General features: G+C 29.6%; 2 long non-coding RNA genes across 2 annotated transcripts in view; one reads left to right on the top strand and one right to left on the bottom strand.

The window, feature by feature from the left end:
* Nucleotides 1-516: 516 nt before the first annotated feature.
* LOC139425944 (uncharacterized) lies at nucleotides 517-11,595 on the bottom strand. Its single transcript, XR_015433287.1, has 3 exons — nucleotides 11,353-11,595; nucleotides 3,250-3,345; nucleotides 517-1,288 (listed from the first exon to the last, which is right to left on the bottom strand). It is a non-coding gene; the product is annotated as an uncharacterized LOC139425944 (long non-coding RNA).
* The window catches only part of LOC147812562 (uncharacterized), a 39,228-nt gene continuing 31,030 nt past the window's right edge, over nucleotides 4,139-12,336 (top strand). Inside the window, exon 1 of the long non-coding RNA XR_015433286.1 lies at nucleotides 4,139-7,510. This is a non-coding gene — a long non-coding RNA (uncharacterized LOC147812562). The remainder of the gene's footprint in view (nucleotides 7,511-12,336) is intronic.

The following is a 12,336-nucleotide window of genomic DNA, read 5'->3' as shown; positions in this document are numbered from 1 at the left end:
TTTGCCGACTTCTGATGTATTAAAAGGTAAACAATAGTGAAGGCCAATAGTAGGCAGCTGCAGGAAATAATTATCCAACGCTTGCCCACGAAGGCTTTGTTGGCATTTCGTTAGCTCACTTTAGCGGGGGAAAAAACTTCATTTACCGAACCAGCAAAAAAAGTTAATCAAATGCATTTTATAGCTAATTTCTGACCCACTAACCACAAGAATGAATGACGTTTCATAACGTTAGAACACTTGCGGAAATATTCACCCAGGTTTACCAATCGAAACTTCTTGTTGAAATTGTGAGAAAAAAATTCTTTATTTTGGGAATACTTATTTTTAGGTCATTCACAAAAACAATTTTTCAAGCAAGATTGAGTGAATAATAAATTTTTGAAGACAGTTCTTTTCCCTTTCAGTCCTAACAAAATTCGTTATAGAAATAAAAGTAGCAATGAAAAACATTTAAGATGTCATAAATAATTTCCTTTATTCTCGAATGAGCTGCAAAATGTGTAAAAAATTATTTATAATCTTCAAAAATCTTCTTGATCTTCAAAAACCAAATACATGGGACTAAAAATGAAACAAATGTGAAAATAAATGAATGAAAATACATATTATATTCAACAGAAAAACTTCACACTTTAAGAATAAAATTTGCAAGGTTGTTTAACATCAATAGAATTGTGGGGAGAATCATATTGTTAATGTATTGTCAGTATTCATCTATGAGAAGGTATCACAACATGGAAACGAGTTACTTATATACTAGTGAATTCAAATTGTATTTTGTAGTGGTAGACATACTACGGTACTCATTCTCCTCCACCAGAGTCTTATCTGTGGTATGTGTCAATGAACGCATAACACTAGTTGATTCTATCCGTTTCGTGAGAAGCCTTGAGGGTTGTAATAAGATCACCGGACTTTTAAGGGCTGATCGTGAGAGCTGCAATAAGTTGCCATTTGAAGTAAAGTATGCACAGACCGACGTTGTGTGTGATCGAGACAGAGTAGCAACAGCGCGAGAAAAGTTAATAATGTCGCAGTCACAAGTAGCAAGTTCAATGTAGACGATCCTTGCGAAGAAGGCGTGTTCAGAACGAAGTGGTAGTTTCTGTGACGTCCAGGTCACCAATGTGGGGAGAGTGATATCGACAATGTCAACATCCATTTATGAAAAGGTACCCCAACATAGTCCTAGCTCTGTCGGTTGGTCGGGGTGCCCGAGGCCGGAGTGCCCCTTTACCCCATGAATTGAAGGATCATTGTGGTGGTTCCTTACGGTCCTCGTAGCCTAAAAATAAAATTAGAAATCATATCGAGAAAATCATAGAAGCCAACGTAGAATCGAGTTAATATTTCTTACATACCAGTGAATTGAGATTGCTGTTTTGTATTGGTAGACGCACTGCGGTATCGCAAACATAGGTGAAAGCTAAATGACATTTTTTTTACAAGAGCACAATAAACATTATTAATCTTGAATGAAAAAATGATTCTGGACTGAAGATAAAGAAATATTACCCCTCGAAAACTCGAAGGGTAGTTTTATCATTCAGATATAAAGATTAGCTAAATTTAAATTTCCACTTGAGTAAGTTTAAAAGTTTAGTCCGAAGAAGTTTGAAAGTGAAAGAATCGCCTCCAAGTCTAAGACGTGTCTCAGATTTTTAAAAAAAAATTTATATTCAGGCCTACAGTTCAATTTTTCTTCGACTTAATCTCTTCATATTTATAGATTTAGCAAAATGTTTCATCAGAAGAGAACCCTGGGCAGTGTATAAAGTTACGTATTGTATATCCTAAAAGTCATCTCCATAAAAATTGACAGCCTGTCTCTTTTTTTTCCTGAAGAATCTGACTAAAACGAAATATAAATAAGAGAAATCAAACATTTAGCAAAATTACTATATAAAAAGTCACATGCATTGGACCAAGATCCAAAGAAAGAGCATCGTGCTGAATGCGATATTCGATACACAAAATTATCACCGGAAATTTTGTTTTTTAAATATTTGAAAAAAGTCATTTGAAAAAGTAAGTAAAAGACACAATTGTACCATCTTTTTAAACTGTTTTGATGTTTCTCACACGTGTAAAATATTAACCTTCGATAACTAAAAAACTGAAAGAATAACTTTTGTTGTGGAAACAATGAATTTGCATCAACAACAGACCATTCTGATTTCATTCAAATCTAGCAGCTCATACCTTCATAAACATCTGTTCTAATAATCGGAATTATAAAAACTAATAAGTGTCGGTCTTAACAGCTCATAAGGGTGAACGCTAACTAATCAGTTCTAACTATTGACTAATTAATATATGTTAATATATATTAATTAATTATGTTATGAATCAGGCATAACACACTCCTTCAGAACTTTTGTTAACTTTCGTCAAATTTTAATTATGTTTTTTATAACAACCAACAGTTTCTAAACAACTCTCTCATGGTGCGTAGCATTTTTAGAAAGTGCTTAAAGGTGCTTATATTCGATTTTCGTTTTTCAAAAGCCCTTAAAGGTGTTTTTTTCATTGGGTGTCTTTAAAAAGTGCTTGATATTCCCTTTTTGAAAATAGATTTTTATCTTAACAATGTCTATTTTCGGCACGTATTATGCAAGAGCATGGTTTTCACATTGTTCTGTACAACGTTTTCACAATTCATTCTACCACAATCCATTCCAATCAGTAGCATATAAAAGCAGCTATCATTTTACATATTTGATGAAATACTTGCGAGTCCGCATGTGCGTCTGCTGAGATTAGTTTTGAAAAATTTTAGCACTCTCATGTGCTGCATTCTGCTAGATATTCTCAATTTCAGGCTTCATTTTCCATCCTCATTTTTCGAACCGAAAAACCTATTAATCTTTTTATGGTGGCTAATATAATCAACAAAAATAGTTCTTTGTCAGAAACTTGTTATTTTACAATGATCATGTAAAGCCTTTGAAAATTATTCTGCATTTTGTTAATGTATGTAGTGCTTAAAAATATTTTTCTAGTTCTTAAAAAGTACTTAAAAAGTGCTTACTTTTTGTTGAAATATTTGACTACGTATCCTGTATCTTAAAATGCTAAACAAACAAAAAATACAGAGTATCAATCACAAAATTTCCTAAATTAAAATTTATTTTAACTAAGATTTCGCATTTTTGAAAATGTGGGTTAAATACAAGACATATAATTAATTTATAGATTACTACAAAGTACATTCGTTAAAAGATTGTAAAAGTGTAATTTACTTACAACTAATACTCAGAAATATAAATTGTTTGATAGATCAATCATAACTTCCAACCAATTTGATCTGTAGTATGGCAAAGATAGTTCTTAGAATAGAGCCTTTGGACGGAAAATACTTCACATTACCATTGGTACCAAAAATACTTCACATTAGTAATACAAGCTTTGTTATAAAGAATATGTTTCATTACATACTATGAATAATTAAACACATAAACTAAACAGGCATCAATATATTATAAAATCAAAATGCTCAGTTGAAATTTTAAATAATGCCTCTACTTGAATGACCCTGGATAATTCCTGTCAAAAAATAAAACTATCTGTGAGGAATTATTCAAGGTAAAGTCTTAATTTTTTGTGAAATTTCTTTAGATTTTTGTGTGGAGTTCTAAGCACTCATCTTATGCTTGAAAATTAAAATAGAATAGAATTGCTGTAGAATAAAATAGAATATATCATAAAATGATAATAAAAGTATAGAATAAAATACACTAGTGGAAGAAATTAAGAGAATTTGCAAACTGGCTCGATTATCTCTAGAACTACTGGACCGATTTTAATGAAATTAGATATGTACATACTTTGATACAATACAAAACAAATAACCATTCAACAATTGTAATACTCACGCATGATCGTACCTAACACTAGTTGGAATCGGAAGGTATGAAACAATGGTTACAGAATAAGCAAAAATAAAAAAAATGGTCTCCTCTTACAGATATGCAGCGTGATTTCATACTTGAAATAAGACATCATTTCCTGTGATTATTTCATACCTTCCCACTTCAACGAGTGCTACTCACGATCATGCGTGTGTATTACAATTGTTGAATGGTTTTGTATTGCATCGATGTATGTACATATCAAATTTCATTAAAATCGGTCCTGTACTTCTAGAGATAATAGACCAATTCTGCAAATTCTCTTAATTTCTTATATTAGTGTAGAACTGCTTTAGCCATGATAGAAAATCACTAGCCTGCGAAAATGTTTCGTTAATCCCCACGTCAGAAAGTTAACCAATGTACGGCTATCAACATTTAATGAATATTAATAATGTATAGCCAAAATTTCCGGTGGTTATCACTTTCGAAGGAACTGTAAACAATCTCCTTTCTATTATAAATCCTCTTTAGTATTATAATTTGTTATATTATTACAGTGATGCTACGCCTGCGCCATTTGCGACAAACTGAGACAAAACGGCACAACTGCGCCATTTTGCGACATTCAGCTCAGTTTCTGCCAAAGCTGCGCCATTCTGAGACAAAACGTCCAAAATTTGGCAAACCTGAATTCAGTTTCAAATATTAATCCGCATCGCCGTGAGTCATTGGAGATCATTTTGCCGTTCACGTCTCCACGGGATGAAAGACTTCCGCAAAAAAGCGGAAATCCGCTTTTTTCTCCCAATTTTTAAAATTTTTGACCATGTTCCAAAAACTAAAATTTTTAGGGAGTCCAATTAGAGAAACCCAAGCCGCCAGAACGATAGTCGGATTCTCGCGACTTCCGCTATAGAGTGGAAAGGAGTCTAAGCGTTTCGTTTCGACCACCGACATTTGATTTTTTTTTCTTCGTTTGGCTGATTTTCGGAATTTTAAATATTAGGAACTGCGCTGGAATATGCTAAAATTGCGATTTTTAATCAGACGATTTTAATATCAATCATCGATTTTCGTATTGAACTGATTTAAAACTTATGTGTTGCGATTTTTTTACGCTGTTTAAAAATCGTACTAGCAATTCCTATTCACTCAATTTAAAAATTCAATATCGCGATCTGTATTCTCGCGAGTTTAAAATCCAACGTCGCGATTCGTATTCACGCATTTTTAAATCCAATATTGCGATTCGTTATCACGCAGTTGTAATATCAGATCTCGTTTTTCGTATTTGTACGCTATTTAAAGATTACTCATTGCGATTCGTATTCACGTGATCTAAAAATTATTCTTTGTGATTCTTATTTACGCGATTTAAAAATTCAATATCGCTATTTGTATTTTCGCGTTTTTAAAATCCAACAGCGCTATTCTTATTCACGTGACTTTAAAATTCAAAATCGTGATTCATATTCACGTGATTTTAAAATCCAACCACACGATTCATATTCACGCGATTTTAAAATCCTAAATAGTGATTCATATTGACGCGATTTTAAAGTCCAATATCGTGATTTGTGTTTTTTAAATCCAGCAGCGCGATTCATATACATGTGATTTTATAATCCAAAATCGTGATTCATATTCACGCGATTTCAAAATCCAATATCGTGATTTGTATTTTCGTGTTTTTGAAATCCAACAGCGTGATTCATATTCACATGATTTTATAATCCAAAATCGCGATTCATATTCACGCTATTTTAAAATCTAACCGCACGATTCATATTAACGTGATTTTGAAATCCGATATCGTGATTCATATTCACTTGATTTTAAAATCAAAAATCGCGATTCATGTTCAATCGATTTTAAAATCAAAAATCGCGATTCATGTTCAATCGATTTTAAAATCCAATATCGTGATTCATATTCACGCGATTTTAAAATCCAAAATCGCGATTCATATTCACGCTATTTTAAAATCCAATATCGTGATTCATATTCACACGATTTTGTAATCCAATATCGCGATTCATATTCACGCGATTTTAAAATCCAAAATCGCAATTCATATTCACGCAATTTTAAAATCCAGTATCACGATTCTAGAAATAAGTAGAATTAAGTTTTTTCTTGAATTAGTTACTGTAAAGATGTGATATATTTTTCTACAGTTGTTGCATTTAAACAATTACTAAGTGCATTCATAATCACATTTTATGATTGTATATTTAGCTATATAAATTAAAAGAACATAGTCAACTAACTGATCTTGTGAATGCAAGAAAGTACAATCTACTAGTCAATGCCAAATAACTAAAAAGTTTACTTTTATACTTAATAAAGGATGCAAGTCATTTTAGAAAGAAAATTATATTTATATGTGTCTTTTTAACTTGTTTATAATAGTTTTTATATATTTCTGCTTTGATATAAAAATGTATATATGTTAATTTTTGGCTATTAAGTGCTCCCTAAAATTTTCTTGAAAAATTCCTACTTAAAATATTTTAAAATTTCACTGCACCTCCTGAATTCTATCAAAGAGTGCTTTTTTGTGTTATTTGCATTTTCTTAAACTCTCATTATTTAATTACTGAATTTCTCTTTTAATTACTGAAATCTGTAGACCTTCCATTGTAACTGAATAGTTATAGATTTTGAGATGAAATTTGAGCTCAAAATAAAATGGATATTTTCCCTTTGAATTATTGAAACTAAATAGATATTTCTTTTTAGAAAGTTAACACCATTATATTTTAAAAAATAAGAAAGTTAAAATTTACTTTGTAAAATTCTGGAACAGATACTATTCATTGGCATAAATGATAAATGCAATATATATGAAAACAACAGAGTCCATAAAACAATTTTGTGGACTCTTATAATCAATCATATGCAGGTTTTTTTAAAATCCTAGCAAATAGTGAATATATGTATAATTGTAGTACTCCTAATATGCTATTAATGGTTTTATGGATCCTGAAAATTATCTTTATAATGTTATCAAACTGATTAATAATCATTTTAGCTGAGATAAACTGAGTGAAAAAATAATTTTAGCTGAGACAAACTGAGCCAAAAAGGGATTTTAACTGAGACGAAATGCAATTTCTGGTGAGACAATTTGATATTTTGCGAGTAGCATCACTGTTGTTATAAATATTATATACACAGAATTGATGCAGTTTTAATAGGCATCGAATAGACTAATGAAATACACTGTACCAATATTAGTATTTTTGCTACCTGTTAAAACTACATCAATTAACTAAAATACTAGCAGTACCAAATTTAATTAAACATCATTTACGTTAATAATAGTATCACACACCCTCTATTTTTTCTGATTTCCATAGCATGCGGCTTTAGACTTTGTCGCAAGGGGAGTTCTTTAAATAGACAAACTGTAAGTTACTGTCTTGTTTCTCCGTGTTCCCATGCTTTTTTTGCACCTTGCACACATTCGTATTGCAAAATATAAATGTCGTTAAATTTTTTATTAAATTTTATGATTTAAAATGCCAATTACCATATGAATCTCATATTATTTTCTTTGCAATTTTTGCAGAACAAGTTGTGGCCTTCTTTTCTGATAAAAAGAGCTATAATGTTGATTAAGCTGTTTAATGTGATGCACCATAATTCAGGTAAGCATTTTATTTTCATTTTCCTTTAATTTTAAGATCTCTACCTGTTTCGACCAAAAATTTAATTCAATTTTCATTTCTCAATAATGATTCAAAAACAATTTTAGTTTCTATACTAGTTGCAGTAATACCATTTATGTTTTTATTATAAACAATTAGTGTCACTTAGTAACGTTGCTACCTGTTCTCTTTACTGGCTTTTTTTTTCTTCTGAAAACTGCAGATTTCAAAGCACAAGGTACATATTTTCTTAAACTTTTGCTCCAATAAACTTGAATTTTGATGTGCACAATATTTTTCATTTTCATTAACTTAAAAAGAACTTTTTTTTATTCAAATAATTATTGAAAAAAAATCATTAAGAAAATTGATTTGCTTTTATGCATACATGGTAATACTCTTACTTCCGTTATGTGTAACGAAAGTAAAAAGTACGTACCTTTACTTTCACTTTGTTACTTTTTAAATTTAGTACTTTCACTTGCTTTTTCGTAATGCCCAATGTCTAACAAGGGATAGGCTTATTTAACCTTTATTTAATCAGTTGTGAAAATCTCTTTGAAAAAGCGTTTTCCAAAAAAGCGAATATGTATAATAGAAACCCCTTTGTAAATTTTACTTCATAACACTCGTTGAACAGTAGGCCCTATTTTGGGTTTACGACTACTGATGTTCAACTCCCTAGCCCCCTGTAATTTTAAACGCAATCCAGAACACAAGATAACTCCTGGATTAAGTATTGGGAGAAATTTGCTTTCGTGGAATACTTTTTGATGGAACTACACCGGCATTTGCGTTACATGGAGATGAAAACCACGAAGACCTCTCACAGTTAATTTGACGGCAAGGTACTCTAATCCATGATCCGTCTACCACTGAGGATATTATACATCAGCACTTAGGTCAGTGTTAGCCGGGTGCGGAATTCTTTTTGACCAGCCATCACTGGGATTTAAACCAGGTTCACCTCATTGGACAGTGCTGACGTAAAATATCATTAATGGTAGACGGATCATAAGTTAGTCTCCTTACCGTCAGGCTTATCGTGGGTGGTTTTCGTGGTTTTTCTCTCCATGTAACGCAAATGCGGGATTGTTGCATAGAAAAATTTTCCACGAAGGCAAATTTCTCCCAATATTTGATGCAGGAGTTCCCTTGTTTTCTGGATTAAGTTCAAAATTACAGGGCTACGGAGTTGAGTATTAGAAGTCGTAAACCCAAAACATTGTGTTGGATGTTCATGATGGTTATAAATAAAAGAAAATGATGGTTCGTAATTATTTTTTAAATATTTAAATAAAGGTATTGAGTCTTACCGATTTGTTTACGTCCTTCAGATATGTTAAAATTTGTCACAATTATGGTATAAAATCAATGGAGGAATCATAAAGCATTCCCCTTCCTTAAAATCTAATCATTAATTAAGAATTATAATATATAAATTTTAAATGTTACTTTTTTTTCCATTTTCATTAATAAAAAAAAAATGTGAATAATTTATAGAAATTTATCTCGTTAACAAAAAAGTTTTTTTTTAATGTCATAAACAATTTAAAGAATTTCGTCTCGTAAAATAAACAATACAACATTAAAGAAGTTTTTTTTTGCAATCCCGCATGCTATATTCAGTTTAAAGTATTATAATTTGTATTTATTTTTTCTTTATTATTTAGTTGACGCAACATAAAAAAACTCAATTCCGTACTAAGAACCTTTAGTTACTTTTCAGATTTATTAAAATTTTTGTTAAAATAGTAGATTTACTAAAAATGATATTTGAAAATTTTAGATAACGCAAATATAAGTATTTTTTGAAATTAAAAAAAAAATTACATGATAATTTGATCCTATTTGCAATATCTTCTGAAACAATTTCTGTGGATATGCTAGGAGTACTCCATGCATGTTGGGGTTTTAATGTTGGGATTGGGCTGTAAAATTGCATCCCATCAAATAATTAATTACCTTTAAGACAAATCCTTTTTAAATATGGGCATTGATAAATAGAAAATAAATACAATTAAATAGTGTCGTTGCTTATTGTATTGGTATTGAAATTACCTTAATAAAAACAGTAACCAATGTTAAAATTTCAAAGTTTTCGTTCTAAGTATGGAAATTTGTTTAATTAAGTAATTATTGCTTATTATATGATATTAGCCTTCTTAATTGCGCTAAAAAAATTATTTTCGTTTTATTCGCAAAACTATAGATTTCGATCTTTATCACTAGTTTTTTTTATTTTATTTTTTATTTGGAAAGTTTAGGAGGAAACGCATTATTGAACTTTCATATTGGTTACTCTTACATTTAATCACAGAAATATACTTCAAAATCTCCCTATCTTGCAGTTATATCTCAGGATCGTATATTCAAAATTTGATTTCTCAAAAACTATTTGACCTATTACTTTTGAATTTTGCGTTGAAATTTAATATATTAAAATTATCAAATTAATAATTTATTGACAATTTAAAAGATTATTACTTTAAAAATATGTGAGATTTTTATACCTCAGAAACCAAATGTTTTTCGGTTAATACTTAAAAAAATAATAAATATTTATCAAACATTATTTTGTTGCCGGAATTATCTTAGGATTATTGAATTTTATAAATGTGAGTGAAATTTTCACTTAGTTAGGTCTATTATATCGAAATACAAAAAAATTTAATTTAACATTGAGGGGTTCAAACTTTTTATAGCTTAAAGTAAAGAAATCATTTTTCCCAGATTACTGCTTACCCAGGATGTGAATTTCGAAAATTTAAATCCGTTGGGGGAAAAAAGGATATCTTATTCAGGGTGTTCACTTTTCCATTTTACACATTGTATAGATAATAGTAAAAATTATAAATAGCGAGAAAAATAGCAGAAACAATAGCGGTATTCAACATTTTATTCGCCACTTAGATTCTTTTCGAAGGGTTCTTTTCAATACAATTTTAACAATAGCATTCAGCGTTGTAATATTTTTAAAAAATTTCTCATGAAATCTTTTTTCTTGGATGCTAGGAGACTGCTATATAAATATCGCAATTAATATTTTTTTACAATCGCAATTGTTTTATTTAATGATTAACAAATTAATTAGCAATTTAATTGTTATATTTTGTTAGCAGTTCTCATAATCCGTATAATCAGAAGCTTCTTAAATTTTTATTTATTTGCTGCTTTACAAAACGATTACTTTTTCAAATAACAGTTTCCTTTCTTTAGTTTAATTTCTAAGACTGAGTGTTGTTTATTTCAACATTGTGTTAAAATAACTCAATAAAAATCTTTAAAATTACTTAGAGCATCATTTTCTAAACATGAAAAACTTTGAAATATAACTGTGTTTCATTAAATCAACTAAGATGTCGCTTCATTGTTTCATCTGATAAAGTAGTGAATGACATAAATATTTAGCAGTGACATAATATTTTGAATTTACGGATAAATGCAACATTATTAAAGTTTGAATTGCTATAGTTTTTTGCAAATTTTTGATCATATATATTATACAATCTTCCACTATATAGTGAAAATAATTAATTTTTCAGATAATCCTTTTATTTTTTTTTTGCATCTTACAAAATAGAAAATATAATATTTGTAAAAGTGCGCCGATACGAGATTTGTCACTTGAACTGTTTCTCCTAGAAAACCAAACGTTTTCTGTACAAAATTTAAATATTTTGGCATTAAAAGATTTAAAATATAAAATTTATGCTTCGTTTAATTAAAATATAATATGTATTAGAAAAAATCTAGAGTTTTATTATTTCATTGATTTTAAATAAAAAAAAATAAAAAACTTTTTTGAATTTTACCATATACCAATCTCGCTCACCACTCACCAATCTCGCCACCGCTCACCACGATGATTGCTTCACAATAATTGCTGTTTCTTGACAGCTGAGAAAATTCAACTAAAAATGTATGTATTAAAAAGAGCACTTGTTGTTTCGTGCTTCCGATAAATCTACCCGATCTATCCAGCGATGAAATAACTTAAATTTACAAGAATTATCTGCGTACACATATTTACAAAAGCAACCATTTTATTTTTCGTAGAACACATCTAGCACAACATTCTTTTTGTTGCCACTCACACTTTCCATATATACACAGGCTGAAAAATCGTTTTAGTTAATATTTACACTTTAAATGAATGACGTCATTTTATGAGAGTGACGTAACACTTGTCCCGCCACTTCCCACGTCCAAATACTCCCCTTATGATAATACTATACACATACTGTATTATATAACAATTAAGATCTATCAGTGAATCTAAATCATTTATCTAAATAATCTTTTTTTTTGAACTAACCTTTAAAAATAAAATTATATTTAAATAACAAATTTGGCGCGTTCACAACTGTGATTTACTATTTTTGCTGATCAAACTAACGGATGTATACTTTAATTACAAATTTGCATTCATTATTTTGTGCAGCAAGTTGAAATTTAAGTTCTAAATCATACAACGAATCTCTTTAACAGTAATTCATAAGAGTATATTTATGTAATTTGCACCTAAAAAATAATAATTATAAAACGATAAACAAGGTCAGACATCGATTTCATCTTAAAATATAACACAGAATTACGTTATTCTAATAATTATAATTTAAAAAAATCCTATTAAACTCTTAATTTAGAAAACAAACAAAATCAAAAACGTAATAATAACAGTACAGGTAAATATCTTTAAATTAGGGGTGCACAAATATTTAGAGGAAAACAATAACTTTATGACTTATATCAATTTTATACTGATGACAACCAAACCAATATGATAACTAGTAATGAGGGATCCTACCTTTTCGACCAATCAA

The sequence above is a fragment of the Parasteatoda tepidariorum genome, chromosome 4 (genome assembly GCF_982258835.1).
Source record: "Parasteatoda tepidariorum strain Cologne lab strain chromosome 4, Ptep-v5.0, whole genome shotgun sequence".
Classification (NCBI taxonomy): domain Eukaryota; kingdom Metazoa; phylum Arthropoda; class Arachnida; order Araneae; family Theridiidae; genus Parasteatoda; species Parasteatoda tepidariorum.
Note: the sequence above shows the minus strand (reverse complement) of the source record. Positions and strands in the feature narration are given on the sequence as shown.